Source organism: Hyla sarda, chromosome 1 (assembly GCF_029499605.1).
Source record: "Hyla sarda isolate aHylSar1 chromosome 1, aHylSar1.hap1, whole genome shotgun sequence".
Taxonomy (NCBI): domain Eukaryota; kingdom Metazoa; phylum Chordata; class Amphibia; order Anura; family Hylidae; genus Hyla; species Hyla sarda.
The window spans coordinates 261,398,860-261,413,922 of NC_079189.1; the positions used below are offsets into that span (position 1 = coordinate 261,398,860).

General features: G+C 50.2%; 11 pseudogenes; all 11 read right to left on the reverse strand.

Annotated features, from left to right (window-relative positions):
- Window positions 1-39: 39 nt before the first annotated feature.
- Window positions 40-159, reverse strand: LOC130345081 (5S ribosomal RNA; annotated as a pseudogene).
- Window positions 160-223: 64 nt separating this feature from the next.
- Window positions 224-343, reverse strand: LOC130351958 (5S ribosomal RNA; annotated as a pseudogene).
- A 1,644-nt stretch (window positions 344-1,987) lies between these two features.
- On the reverse strand, window positions 1,988-2,107 carry LOC130346930 (5S ribosomal RNA; annotated as a pseudogene).
- Window positions 2,108-2,391: 284 nt separating this feature from the next.
- On the reverse strand, window positions 2,392-2,511 carry LOC130326823 (5S ribosomal RNA; annotated as a pseudogene).
- A 480-nt stretch (window positions 2,512-2,991) lies between these two features.
- On the reverse strand, window positions 2,992-3,111 carry LOC130348315 (5S ribosomal RNA; annotated as a pseudogene).
- A 4,260-nt stretch (window positions 3,112-7,371) lies between these two features.
- On the reverse strand, window positions 7,372-7,491 carry LOC130348322 (5S ribosomal RNA; annotated as a pseudogene).
- Window positions 7,492-8,370: 879 nt separating this feature from the next.
- LOC130351440 (5S ribosomal RNA) lies at window positions 8,371-8,490 on the reverse strand (annotated as a pseudogene).
- Window positions 8,491-8,756: 266 nt separating this feature from the next.
- LOC130352091 (5S ribosomal RNA) lies at window positions 8,757-8,876 on the reverse strand (annotated as a pseudogene).
- Window positions 8,877-9,944: 1,068 nt separating this feature from the next.
- On the reverse strand, window positions 9,945-10,064 carry LOC130348329 (5S ribosomal RNA; annotated as a pseudogene).
- Window positions 10,065-10,943: 879 nt separating this feature from the next.
- On the reverse strand, window positions 10,944-11,063 carry LOC130351449 (5S ribosomal RNA; annotated as a pseudogene).
- A 3,261-nt stretch (window positions 11,064-14,324) lies between these two features.
- On the reverse strand, window positions 14,325-14,444 carry LOC130348336 (5S ribosomal RNA; annotated as a pseudogene).
- Window positions 14,445-15,063: the final 619 nt, after the last annotated feature.

Consider the following 15,063-nt stretch of genomic DNA (forward strand, 5'->3'; position numbering starts at 1 on the left):
CTTTTCCGAATCGGAGCGGAAGGCGGCAACAGATTAAAATGTCAACTGCACCCGGGATTCCCAGCTAGTCTCCCATGCTGGTACTTACCAGGCCCTAAGCTGGGTAGCAGTCTGCGATCTGACGAGAGCAGGCGCGTTCAGCTTAGGATGGCCGTTGACAGCTTCACACTTTGTAAACTGTGGATTTAAGCATCAATAAATAATTTTCGGAATCGGAGCAAAATGTCAACAGCACTCGGGATTCCCAGCCAGTCTCCCATGCTGGTACTTACCAGGCCCTAAGCTGGGTAGCAGTCTGCGATCTGACGAGAGCAGGCGCATTCAGCTTAGGATGGCCGTTGACAGCTTCACACTTTGTATACTGTGCATTTAAGCATCAATAAATCCTTTTCGGAATCGGAACGGAAGGCGGCAACAGAGCAAAATGTGAACGTCAGCCGGGATTCCCAGCCAGTGTCCCATGCCGTTACTTACCGGGCCCTAAGATCTGTACCAGTCTGCGATCTGACAAGAGCAGGCGCGTTAAGCTTAGGATGGCCGTCGACAGCTTCACACCTTGTATACTGTGGATTTAAGCATCAATAAATTATTTTCGGAATCGGAGCGGAAGGCAGCAATAGAGCAAAATGTCAACGGCACCCGGGATTCCCAGCCAGTACTTACCGGGCCCTAAGCTGGGTAGCAGTCTGCAATCTGACGAGAGCAGGCGCGTTCAGCTTAGGATGGCCGTTGACATCTTCACGCCTTGTATACTGAGGATTTAAGCATCAATAAAAAAAATTTTTAATCGGAGAGGAAGGCGGCAACAGATCAAAATGTTAATAGCACCTTTTATTGCCAGCCAGTCTCCCATGCCCGTACTTGCCGGGCAGCAGTCTGCGATCTGACAAGAACAGGCGCATTCAGCTTAGGATGGCCATTGACAGCTTCGTTATTATTATACTGTGCATTTAAGCATCAATAAATCCTTTTCCGAATCGGAGCGGAAGGCGGCAACAGATTAAAATGTCAACTGCACCCGGGATTCCCAGCCAGTCTCCCATGCTGGTACTTACCAGGCCCTAAGCTGGGTAGCAGTCTGCAATCTGACGAGAGCAGGCGCGTTCAGCTTAGGATGGCCATTGACATATTTATGCTTTTTATACTGTGCATTTAAGCATCAATAAATCCTTTTCGGAATCGGAACGGAAGGCGGCAACAGAGCAAAATGACAACTGCACCCGGGATTCCCAGCCAGTCTCCCATGCCGGTACTTACTGGGCCCTAAGCTGGGTAGCAGTCTGCGATCTGACGAGAGCAGGCGCGTTCAGCTTAGGATGGCCGTTGACATCTTCACGCCTTGTATATTGTGGATTTAAGCATCAATAAATATTTTTATTAATCGGAGAGGAAGGCGGCAACAGAGCAAAATGGCAATGGCACCTTGGATTGCCAGCCAGTCTCCCATGCCGGTATCTGCCGGGCAGCAGTCTGCGATCTGAGGAAAGCAGGCACGTTCAGGCTTAGGATAGCCGTTGACAGCTTCACACCCTGTACATTGTGGATTTAAGCATCAATAAATCCTTTTCCGAATCGGACCGGAAGGCGGCAACAGATTAAAATGTCAACTGCACCCGGGATTCCCAGCCAGTCTACCATGCTGGTACTTACCAGGCCCTAAGCTGGGTAGCAGTCTGCGATCTGATGAGAGCAGGCGCGTTCAGCTTAGGATGGCCGTTGACAGCTTCACACTTTGTAAACTGTGGATTTAAGCATCAATAAATAATTTTCGGAATCGGAGCAAAATGTCAACTGCACTCGGGATTCCCAGCCAGTCTCCCATGCTGGTACTTACCAGGGCCAAAACTGGGTAGCAGTCTGCGATCTGACGAGAACAGGCGCATTCAGCTTAGGATGGCCGTAGACATCTTCACACCCTGTATACTGTGGATTTAAGCATCAATAAATCCTTTTCGGAATCGGAGCGTAAGGCGGCAACAGGGCAAAATGTCAACGACACCTGGGATTCCCAGCCAGTCTCCCATGCTGGTACTTACCAGGCCCTAAGCTGGGTAGCAGTCTGCAATCTGACGAGAGCAGGCGCGTTCAGCTTAGGATGGCCGTTGACAGTTTCTCGCCCTTTATACTGTGCATTTAAGCATCAATAAATCCTTTTCGGAATCGGAACAGAAGGCGGCAACAGAGCAAAATGTCAACGGCAGCCGGGATTCCCAGCCAGTCTCCCATGCCAGTACTTACCGGGCCCTAAGATCTGTACCAGTCTGCGATCTGACGAGAGCAGGCGCGTTAAGCTTAGGATGGCCGTCGACAGCTTCACACCTTGTATACTGTGGATTTAAGCATCAATAAATTATTTTCGGAATCGGAGCGGAAGGCAGCAATAGAGCAAAATGTCAACGGCAACCGGGATTCCCAGGCAGTCTCCCATGCCAGTACTTACCGGGCCCTAAGCTGGATAGCAGTTTGCGATCTGACGAGAGCAGGCGCGTTCAGCTTAGGATGGCCATTGACAGCTTCATGCTTTTTATACTGTGTATTTAAGCATCAATAAATCCTTTTCGGAATCGGAACAGAAGGCGGCAACAGAGCAAAATGTCAACTGCACCCGGGATTCCCAGCCAGTCTCTAATACCGGTACTTACTGGGCCCTAAGCTGCGTAGCAGTCTGCGGTCTGACGAGAGCAGGCGCGTTCAGCTTAGGATGGCCGTTGACATCTTCACGCCTTGTATACTGTGGATTTAAGCATCAATAAATATTTTTTTTAATCGGAGAGGAAGGCGGCAACAGAGCAAAATGTCAATAGCACCTTGGATTGCCAGCCAGTCTCCCATGCCCGTACTTGCCGGGCAGCAGTCTGCGATCTGACAAGAACAGGCACATTCAGCTTAGGATAGCCGTAGACGGCTTCACACCCTGTATACTGTGGATTTAAGCATCAATAAATCCTTTTCGGAATCGGAGCAAAATGTCTACAGAGCTACAGAGCAAAATGTCAACAACACCTGAGATTCCCAGCCAGTCTCCCACGCTGGTACTTACCGGGCCCTAAGCTGGGTAGCAGTCTGCGATCTGACGAGAGCAGGCGCGTTCAGCTTAGGATGGCCGTTGACAGCTTTACGCCCTTTATACTGTGCATTTAAGCATCAATAAATCCTTTTCCGAATCGGAGCGGAAGGCGGCAACAGATTAAAATGTCAACTGCACCCGGGATTCCCAGCCAGTCTCCCATGCTGATACTTACCAGGCCCTAAGCTGGGTAGCAGTCTGCGATCTGACGAGAGCAGGCGCGTTCAGCTTAGGATGGCCGTTGACAGCTTCACACTTTGTATACTGTGCATTTAAGCATCAATAAATCCTTTTCGGAATCGGAACGGAAGGCGGCAACAGATTAAAATGTCAACTGCACCCGGGATTCCCAGCCAGTCTCCCATGCCAGTACTTAACGGGCCCTAAGCTGGATAGCAGTCTGCTATCTGACGAGAGCAGGCGCGTTCAGCTTAGGATGGCCATTGACAGCTTTATGCTTTTTATACTGTGCATTTAAGCATCAATAAATCCTTTTCGGAATCGGAACAGAAGGCGGCAACAGAGCAAAATGTCAACTGCACCCGGGATTCCCAGCCAGTCTCCCATGCCGGTACTTACTGGGCCCTAAGCTGGGTAGCAGTCTGCGATCTGACGAGAGCAGGCGCGTTCAGCTTAGGATGGCCGTTGACATCTTCACGCCTTGTATATTGTGGATTTAAGCATCAATAAATATTTTTATTAATCGGAGAGGAAGGCGGCAACAGAGCAAAATGTCAATGGCACCTTGGATTGCCAGCCAGTCTCCCATGCCGGTATCTGCCGGGCAGCAGTCTGCGATCTGAGGAGAGCAGGCACGTTCAGGCTTAGAATGGCCATTGACAGCTTCACACCCTGTATATTGTGGATTTAAGCATCAATAAATCATTTTCCGAATCGGAGCGGAAGGCGGCAACAGATTAAAATGTCAACTGCACCCGGGATTCCCAGCCAGTCTCCCATGCTGGTACTTACCAGGCCCTAAGCTGGGTAGCAGTCTGCGATCTGACGAGAGCAGGCGCGCTCAGCTTAGGATGGCCGTTGACAGCTTCACACTTTGTAAACTGTGGATTTAAGCATCAATAAATAATTTTCGGAATCGGAGCAAAATGTCAACTGCACTCGGGATTCCCAGCCAGTCTCCCATGCTGGTACTTACCGGGCCCTAAGCTGGGTAGCAGTCTGCGATCTGACGAGAGCAGGCGCGTTCAGCTTAGGATGGCCGTTGACAGCTTCACACTTTGTATACTGCGGATTTAAGCATCAATAAATAATTTTCGGAATCGGAGCAGAAACAGAGCAAAATGTCAACTGCACCCGGGATTCCCAGCCAGTCTCCCATGCTGGTACTTACCAGGCCCGAAGCTGGGTAGCAGTCTGCGATCTGACGAGAACAGGCGCATTCAGCTTAGGATGGCCGTAGACATGTTCACACCCTGTATACTGTGGATTTAAGCATCAATAAATCATTTTCGGAATCGGAGCGTAAGGCGGCAATAGAGCAAAATGTCAACGACACCTGGGATTCCCAGCCAGTCTCCCATGCTGATACTTACTGGGCCCTCAGCTGGGTAGCAGTCTGCGATCTGACGAGAGCAGGCACGTTCAGCTTAGGATGGCCGTTGACAGCTTCTCGCCCTTTATACTGTGCATTTAAGCATCAATAAATCCTTTTCGGAATCGGAAACGGAAACGGAAGGCGGCAACAGAGCAAAATGTCAACGGCAGCCGGGATTCCCAGCCAGTGTCCCATGCCGGTACTTACCGGGCCCTAAGATCTGTACCAGTCTGCGATCTGACAAGAGCAGGCGCGTTAAGCTTAGGATGGCCGTCGACAGCTTCACACCTTGTATACTGTGGATTTAAGCATCAATAAATTCTTTTCGGAATCGGAGCGGAAGGCAGCAATAGAGCAAAATTTCAACGGCACCCGGGATTCCCAGCCAGTCTCCCATGCCAGTACTTACCGGGCCCTAAGCTGGGTAGCAGTCTGCAATCTGACGAGAGCAGGCGCGTTCAGCTTAGGATGGCCATTGACAGCTTAATGCTTTTTATACTGTGCATTTAAGCATCAATAAATCCTTTTCAGAATCGGAGAGGAAGGCGGCAACAGAGCAAAATGTCAATAGCACCTTGGATTGCCAGCCAGTCTCCCATGCTCGTACTTGCCGGGCAGCAGTCTGCGATCTGACAAGAACAGGCACATTCAGCTTAGGATAGCCGTAGACGGCTTCACACCCTGTATACTGTGGATTTAAGCATCAATAAATCCTTTTCGGAATCGGAGCGGAAGGCGGCTACAGAGCAAAATGTCAACAACACCTGGGATTCCCAGCCAGTCTCCCATGCTGGTACTTACCGGGCCCTAAGCTGGGTAGCAGTCTGCGATCTGACGAGAGCAGGCAAGTTCAGCTTAGGATGGCCGTTGACAGTTTCACACTCTTTATACTGTGCATTTAAGCATCAATAAATCCTTTTCCAAATCGTAGCGGAAGGCGGCAACAGATTAAAATGTCAACTGCACCCGGGATTCCCAGCCAGTCTCCCATGCTGGTACTTACCAGGCCCTAAGCTGGGTAGCAGTCTGCAATCTGACGACAACAGGCGCGTTCAGCTTAGGATGGCCATTGACAGCTTTATGCTTTTTATACTGTGCATTTAAGCATCAATAAATCCTTTTCGGAATCGGAACGGAAGGCGGCAACAGAGCAAAATGTCAACTGCACCCGGGATTCCCAGCCAGTCTCCCATGCCGGTACTTACTGGGCCCTAAGCTGGGTAGCAGTCTGCGATCTGACGAGAGCAGGCACGTTCAGGCTTAGGATGGCCGTTGACAGCTTCACACCCTGTACATTGTGGATTTAAGCATCAATAAATCCTTTTCCGAATCGGACCGGAAGGCGGCAACAGATTAAAATGTCAACTGCACCCGGGATTCCCAGCCAGTCTACCATGCTGGTACTTACCAGGCCCTAAGCTGGGTAGCAGTCTGCAATCTGACGAGAGCAGGCGCGTTCAGCTTAGGATGGCCGTTGACAGCTTCACACTTTGTAAACTGTGGATTTAAGCATTAATAAATAATTTTCGGAATCGGAGCAAAATGTCAACTGCACTCGGGATTCCCAGCCAGTCTCCCATGCTGGTAGTAACCAGGCCCGAAACTAGGTAGCAGTCTGCGATCTGACGAGAACAGGCGCATTCAGCTTAGGATGGCCGTAGACATCTTCACACCCTGTATACTGTGGATTTAAGCATCAATAAATCCTTTTCGGAATCGGAGCGTAAGGCGGCAACAGGGCAAAATGTCAACGACACCTGGGATTCCCAGCCAGTCTCCCATGCTGGTTCTTACCAGGCCCTAAGCTGGGTAGCAGTCTGCGATCTGACGAGAGCAGGCGCGTTCAGCTTAGGATGGCCGTTGACAGCTTCTCGCCCTTTATACTGTGCATTTAAGCATCAATAAATCCTTTTCGGAATCGGAACGGAAGGCGGCAACAGAGCAAAATGTCAACGGCAGCCGGGATTCCCAGCCAGTCTCCCATGCCAGTACTTACCGGGCCCTAAGATCTGTACCAGTCTGCGATCTGACGAGAGCAGGCGCGTTAAGCTTAGGATGGCCGTCGACAGCTTCACACCTTGTATACTGTGGATTTAAGCATCAATAAATTATTTTCGGAATCGGAGCGGAAGGCAGCAATAGAGCAAAATGTCAATGGCAAACGGGATTCCCAGCCAGTCTCCCATGCCATTACTTACCGGGCCGTAAGCTGGATAGCAGTTTGCGATCTGACGAGAGCAGGCGCGATCAGCTTAGGATGGCCATTGACAGCTTCATGCTTTTTATACTGTGTATTTAAGCATCAATAAATCCTTTTCGGAATCGGAACAGAAGGCGGCAACAGAGCAAAATGTCAACTGCACCCGGGATTCCCAGCCAGTCTCCAATTCCGGTACTTACTGGGCCCTAAGCTGTATAGCAGTCTGCGGTCTGACGAGAGCAGGCGCGTTCAGCTTAGGATGGCCGTTGACATCTTCACGTCTTGTATACTGTGGATTTAAGCATCAATAAATATTTTTTTTAATCGGAGAGGAAGGCGGCAACAGAGCAAAATGTCAATAGCACCTTGGATTGTCAGCCAGTCTCCCATGCCCGTACTTGCCGGGCAGCAGTCTGCGATCTGACAAGAACAGGCACATTCAGCTTAGGATAGCCGTAGACGGCTTCACACCCTGTATACTGTGGATTTAAGCATCAATAAATCCTTTTCGGAATCGGAGCAAAATGTCTACAGAGCTACAGAGCAAAATGTCAACAACACCTGAGATTCCCAGCCAGTCTCCCACGCTGGTACTTACCGGGCCCTAAGCTGGGTAGCAGTCTGCGATCTGACGAGAGCAGGCGCGTTCAGCTTAGGATGGCCGTTGACAGCTTCACGCCCTTTATACTGTGCATTTAAGCATCAATAAATCCTTTTCCGAATCGGAGCGGAAGGCGGCAACAGATTAAAATGTCAACTGCACCCGGGATTCCCAGCCAGTCTCCCATGCTGATACTTACCAGGCCCTAAGCTGGGTAGCAGTCTGCGATCTGACGAGAGCAGGCGCGTTCAGCTTAGGATGGCCGTTGACAGCTTCACACTTTGTATACTGTGCATTTAAGCATCAATAAATCCTTTTCGGAATCGGAACGGAAGGCGGCAACAGATTAAAATGTCAACTGCACCCGGGATTCCCAGCCAGTCTCCCATGCCAGTACTTACCGGGCCCTAAGCTGTGTAGCAGTCTGCTATCTGACGAGAGCAGGCGCGTTCAGGTTAGGATGGCCATTGACAGCTTTATGCTTTTTATACTGTGCATTTAAGCATCAATAAATCCTTTTCGGAATCGGAACAGAAGGCGGCAACAGAGCAAAATGTCAACTGCACCCGGGATTCCCAGCCAGTCTCCCATGCTGGTACTTACTGGGCCCTAAGCTGGGTAGCAGTCTGCGATCTGACGAGAGCAGGCGCGTTCAGCTTAGGATGGCCATTGACATCTTCACTTCTTGTATATTGTGGATTTAAGCATCAATAAATATTTTTATTAATCGGAGAGGAAGGCGGCAACAGAGCAAAATGTCAATGGCACCTTGGATTGCCAGCCAGTCTCCCATGCCGGTATCTGCCGGGCAGCAGTCTGCGATCTGAGGAGAGCAGGCACGTTCACGCTTAGGATGGCCGTTGACAGCTTCACACCCTGTATATTGTGGATTTAAGCATCAATAAATCCTTTTCCGAATCGGAGCGGAAGGCGGCAACAGATTAAAATGTCAACTGCACCCGGGATTCCCAGCCAGTCTCCCATGCTGGTACTTACCAGGCCCTAAGCTGGGTAGCAGTCTGCGATCTGACGAGAGCAGGCGCGTTCAGCTTAGGATGGCCGTTGACAGCTTCACACTTCGTAAACTGTGGATTTAAGCATCAATAAATAATTTTCGGAATAGGAGCAAAATGTCAACCGCACTCGGGATTCCCAGGCAGTCTCCCATGCTGGTACTTACCAGGCCCGAAGCTGGGTAGCAGTCTGCGATCTGACGAGAACAGGCGCATTCAGCTTAGGATGGCCGTAGACATCTTCACACCCTGTATACTGTGGATTTAAGCATCAATAAATCCTTTTCGGAATCGGAGCGTAAGGCGGCAACAGAGGAAAATGTCAACGACACCTGGGATTCCCAGCCAGTCTCCCATGCTGGTACTTACCGGACCCTAAGCTGGATAGCAGTCTGCGATCTGACGAGAGCAGGCGCGTTCAGCTTAGGATGGCCGTTGACATCTTCACACCTTGTATATTGTGGATTTAAGCATCAATAAATATTTTTATTAATCGGAGAGGAAGGCGGCAACAGAGCAAAATGTCAATGGCACCTTGTATTGCCAGCCAGTCTCCCATGCCGGTAACTGCCGGGCAGCAGTCTGTGATCTGAGGAGAGCAGGCACGTTCAGGCTTAGGATGGCCGTTGACAGCTTCACACCCTGTACATTGTGGATTTAAGCATCAATAAATCCTTTACCGAATCGGAGCGGAAGGCGGCAACAGATTAAAATTTCAACTGCACCCTGGATTCCCAGCCAGTCTCCCATGCAGGTACTTACCAGGCCCTAAGCTGGGTAGCAGTCTGCGATCTGACGAGAGCAGGCGCGTTCGGCTTAGGATGGCCGTTGACAGCTTCACACTTTGTATACTGCGGATTTAAGCATCAATAAATAATTTTCGGAATCGGAGCAGAAACAGAGCAAAATGTCAACTGCACCCGGGATTCCCAGCCAGTCTCCCATGCTGGTACTTACCAGGCCCGAAGCTGGGTAGCAGTCTGCGATCTGACGAGAACAGGCGCATTCAGCTTAGGATGGCCGTAGACATGTTCACACCCTGTATACTGTGGATTTAAGCATCAATAAATCATTTTCGGAATCGGAGCGTAAGGCGGCAATAGAGCAAAATGTCAACGACACCTGGGATTCCCAGCCAGTCTCCCATGCTGGTACTTACTGGGCCCTCAGCTGGGTAGCAGTCTGCGATCTGACGAGAGCAGGCACGTTCAGCTTAGGATGGCCATTGACAGCTTCATGCTTTTTATACTGTGCATTTAAGCATCAATAAATCCTTTTCGGAATCGGAGAGGAAGGCGGCAACAGAGCAAAATGTCAATAGCACCTTGGATTGCCAGCCAGTCTCCCATGCCCGTACTTGCCGGGCAGCAGTCTGCGATCTGACAAGAACAGGCACATTCAGCTTAGGATAGCCGTAGACGGCTTCACACCCTGTATACTGTGGATTTAAGCATCAATAAATCCTTTTCGGAATCGGAGCAAAATGTCTACAGAGCTACAGAGCAAAATGTCAACAACACCTGAGATTCCCAGCCAGTCTCCCACGCTGGTACTTACCGGGCCCTAAGCTGGGTAGCAGTCTGCGATCTGACGAGAGCAGGCGCGTTCAGCTTAGGATGGCCGTTGACAGCTTTACGCCCTTTATACTGTGCATTTAAGCATCAATAAATCCTTTTCCGAATCGGAGTGGAAGGCGGCAACAGATTAAAATGTCAACTGCACCCGGGATTCCCAGCCAGTCTCCCATGCTGATACTTACCAGGTCCTAAGCTGGGTAGCAGTCTGCGATCTGACGAGAGCAGGCGCGTTCAGCTTAGGATGGCCGTTGACAGCTTCATACTTTGTATACTGTGCATTTAAGCATCAATAAATCCTTTTCGGAATCGGAACGGAAGGCGGCAACAGATTAAAATGTCAACTGCACCCGGGATTCCCAGCCAGTCTCCCATGCCAGTACTTAACGGGCCCTAAGCTGGATAGCAGTCTGCTATCTGACGAGAGCAGGCGCGTTCAGCTTAGGATGGCCATTGACAGCTTTATGCTTTTTATACTGTGCATTTAAGCATCAATAAATCCTTTTCGGAATCGGAACAGAAGGCGGCAACAGAGCAAAATGTCAACTGCACCCGGGATTCCCAGCCAGTCTCCCATGCCGGTACTTACTGGGCCCTAAGCTGGGTAGCAGTCTGCGATCTGACGAGAGCAGGCGCGTTCAGCTTAGGATGGCCGTTGACATCTTCACGCCTTGTATATTGTGGATTTAAGCATCAATAAATATTTTTATTAATCGGAGAGGAAGGCGGCAACAGAGCAAAATGTCAATGGCACCTTGGATTGCCAGCCAGTCTCCCATGCCGGTATCTGCCGGGCAGCAGTCTGCGATCTGAGGAGAGCAGGCACGTTCAGGCTTAGAATGGCCATTGACAGCTTCACACCCTGTATATTGTGGATTTAAGCATCAATAAATCCTTTTCCGAATCGGAGCGGAAGGCGGCAACAGATTAAAATGTCAACTGCACCCGGGATTCCCAGCCAGTCTCCCATGCTGGTACTTACCAGGCCCTAAGCTGGGTAGCAGTCTGCGATCTGACGAGAGCAGGCGCGTTCAGCTTAGGATGGCCGTTGACAGCTTCACACTTTGTAAACTGTGGATTTAAGCATCAATAAATAATTTTCGGAATCGGAGCAAAATGTCAACTGCACTCGGGATTCCCAGCCAGTCTCCCATGCTGGTACTTACCGGGCCCTAAGCTGGGTAGCAGTCTGCGATCTGACGAGAGCAGGCGCGTTCAGCTTAGGATGGCCGTTGACAGCTTCACACTTTGTATACTGCGGATTTAAGCATCAATAAATAATTTTCGGAATCGGAGCAGAAACAGAGCAAAATGTCAACTGCACCCGGGATTCCCAGCCAGTCTCCCATGCTGGTACTTACCAGGCCCGAAGCTGGGTAGCAGTCTGCGATCTGACGAGAACAGGCGCATTCAGCTTAGGATGGCCGTAGACATGTTCACACCCTGTATACTGTGGATTTAAGCATCAATAAATCATTTTCGGAATCGGAGCGTAAGGCGGCAATAGAGCAAAATGTCAACGACACCTGGGATTCCCAGCCAGTCTCCCATGCTGATACTTACTGGGCCCTCAGCTGGGTAGCAGTCTGCGATCTGACGAGAGCAGGCACGTTCAGCTTAGGATGGCCGTTGACAGCTTCTCGCCCTTTATACTGTGCATTTAAGCATCAATAAATCCTTTTCGGAATCGGAAACGGAAACGGAAGGCGGCAACAGAGCAAAATGTCAACGGCAGCCGGGATTCCCAGCCAGTGTCCCATGCCGGTACTTACCGGGCCCTAAGATCTGTACCAGTCTGCGATCTGACAAGAGCAGGCGCGTTAAGCTTAGGATGGCCGTCGACAGCTTCACACCTTGTATACTGTGGATTTAAGCATCAATAAATTCTTTTCGGAATCGGAGCGGAAGGCAGCAATAGAGCAAAATTTCAACGGCACCCGGGATTCCCAGCCAGTCTCCCATGCCAGTACTTACCGGGCCCTAAGCTGGGTAGCAGTCTGCAATCTGACGAGAGCAGGCGCGTTCAGCTTAGGATGGCCATTGACAGCTTAATGCTTTTTATACTGTGCATTTAAGCATCAATAAATCCTTTTCAGAATCGGAGAGGAAGGCGGCAACAGAGCAAAATGTCAATAGCACCTTGGATTGCCAGCCAGTCTCCCATGCTCGTACTTGCCGGGCAGCAGTCTGCGATCTGACAAGAACAGGCACATTCAGCTTAGGATAGCCGTAGACGGCTTCACACCCTGTATACTGTGGATTTAAGCATCAATAAATCCTTTTCGGAATCGGAGCGGAAGGCGGCTACAGAGCAAAATGTCAACAACACCTGGGATTCCCAGCCAGTCTCCCATGCTGGTACTTACCGGGCCCTAAGCTGGGTAGCAGTCTGCGATCTGACGAGAGCAGGCAAGTTCAGCTTAGGATGGCCGTTGACAGTTTCACACCCTTTATACTGTGCATTTAAGCATCAATAAATCCTTTTCCAAATCGTAGCGGAAGGCGGCAACAGATTAAAATGTCAACTGCACCCGGGATTCCCAGCCAGTCTCCCATGCTGGTACTTACCAGGCCCTAAGCTGGGTAGCAGTCTGCGATCTGACGAGAACAGGCGCGTTCAGCTTAGGATGGCCATTGACAGCTTTATGCTTTTTATACTGTGCATTTAAGCATCAATAAATCCTTTTCGGAATCGGAACGGAAGGCGGCAACAGAGCAAAATGTCAACTGCACCCGGGATTCCCAGCCAGTCTCCCATGCCGGTACTTACTGGGCCCTAAGCTGGGTAGCAGTCTGCGATCTGACGAGAGCAGGCACGTTCAGGCTTAGGATGGCCGTTGACAGCTTCACACCCTGTACATTGTGGATTTAAGCATCAATAAATCCTTTTCCGAATCGGACCGGAAGGCGGCAACAGATTAAAATGTCAACTGCACCCGGGATTCCCAGCCAGTCTACCATGCTGGTACTTACCAGGCCCTAAGCTGGGTAGCAGTCTGCAATCTGACGAGAGCAGGCGCGTTCAGCTTAGGATGGCCGTTGACAGCTTCACACTTTGTAAACTGTGGATTTAAGCATTAATAAATAATTTTCGGAATCGGAGCAAAATGTCAACTGCACTCGGGATTCCCAGCCAGTCTCCCATGCTGGTAGTAACCAGGCCCGAAACTGGGTAGCAGTCTGCGATCTGACGAGAACAGGCGCATTCAGCTTAGGATGGCCGTAGACATCTTCACACCCTGTATACTGTGGATTTAAGCATCAATAAATCCTTTTCGGAATCGGAGCGTAAGGCGGCAACAGGGCAAAATGTCAACGACACCTGGGATTCCCAGCCAGTCTCCCATGCTGGTTCTTACCAGGCCCTAAGCTGGGTAGCAGTCTGCGATCTGACGAGAGCAGGCGCGTTCAGCTTAGGATGGCCGTTGACAGCTTCTCGCCCTTTATACTGTGCATTTAAGCATCAATAAATCCTTTTCGGAATCGGAACGGAAGGCGGCAACAGAGCAAAATGTCAACGGCAGCCGGGATTCCCAGCCAGTCTCCCATGCCAGTACTTACCGGGCCCTAAGATCTGTACCAGTCTGCGATCTGACGAGAGCAGGCGCGTTAAGCTTAGGATGGCCGTCGACAGCTTCACACCTTGTATACTGTGGATTTAAGCATCAATAAATTATTTTCGGAATCGGAGCGGAAGGCAGCAATAGAGCAAAATGTCAACGGCAAACGGGATTCCCAGCCAGTCTCCCATGCCATTACTTACCGGGCCCTAAGCTGGATAGCAGTTTGCGATCTGACGAGAGCAGGCGCGATCAGCTTAGGATGGCCATTGACAGCTTCATGCTTTTTATACTGTGTATTTAAGCATCAATAAATCCTTTTCGGAATCGGAACAGAAGGCGGCAACAGAGCAAAATGTCAACTGCACCCGGGATTCCCAGCCAGTCTCCAATACCGGTACTTACTGGGCCCTAAGCTGTATAGCAGTCTGCGGTCTGACGAGAGCAGGCGCGTTCAGCTTAGGATGGCCGTTGACATCTTCACGTCTTGTATACTGTGGATTTAAGCATCAATAAATATTTTTTTTAATCGGAGAGGAAGGCGGCAACAGAGCAAAATGTCAATAGCACCTTGGATTGTCAGCCAGTCTCCCATGCCCGTACTTGCCGGGCAGCAGTCTGCGATCTGACAAGAACAGGCACATTCAGCTTAGGATAGCCGTAGACGGCTTCACACCCTGTATACTGTGGATTTAAGCATCAATAAATCCTTTTCGGAATCGGAGCAAAATGTCTACAGAGCTACAGAGCAAAATGTCAACAACACCTGAGATTCCCAGCCAGTCTCCCACGCTGGTACTTACCGGGCCCTAAGCTGGGTAGCAGTCTGCGATCTGACGAGAGCAGGCGCGTTCAGCTTAGGATGGCCGTTGACAGCTTCACGCCCTTTATACTGTGCATTTAAGCATCAATAAATCCTTTTCCGAATCGGAGCGGAAGGCGGCAACAGATTAAAATGTCAACTGCACCCGGGATTCCCAGCCAGTCTCCCATGCTGATACTTACCAGGCCCTAAGCTGGGTAGCAGTCTGCGATCTGACGAGAGCAGGCGCGTTCAGCTTAGGATGGCCGTTGACAGCTTCACACTTTGTATACTGTGCATTTAAGCATCAATAAATCCTTTTCGGAATCGGAACGGAAGGCGGCAACAGATTAAAATGTCAACTGCACCCGGGATTCCCAGCCAGTCTCCCATGCCAGTACTTACCGGGCCCTAAGCTGTGTAGCAGTCTGCTATCTGACGAGAGCCGGCGCGTTCAGCTTAGGATGGCCATTGACAGCTTTATGCTTTTTATACTGTGCATTTAAGCATCAATAAATCCTTTTCGGAATCGGAACAGAAGGCGGCAACAGAGCAAAATGTCAACTGCACCCGGGATTCCCAGCCAGTCTCCCATGCTGGTACTTACTGGGCCCTAAGCTGGGTAGCAGTCTGCGATCTGACGAGAGCAGGCGCGTTCAGCTTAGGATGGCCATTGACATCTTCACTTCTT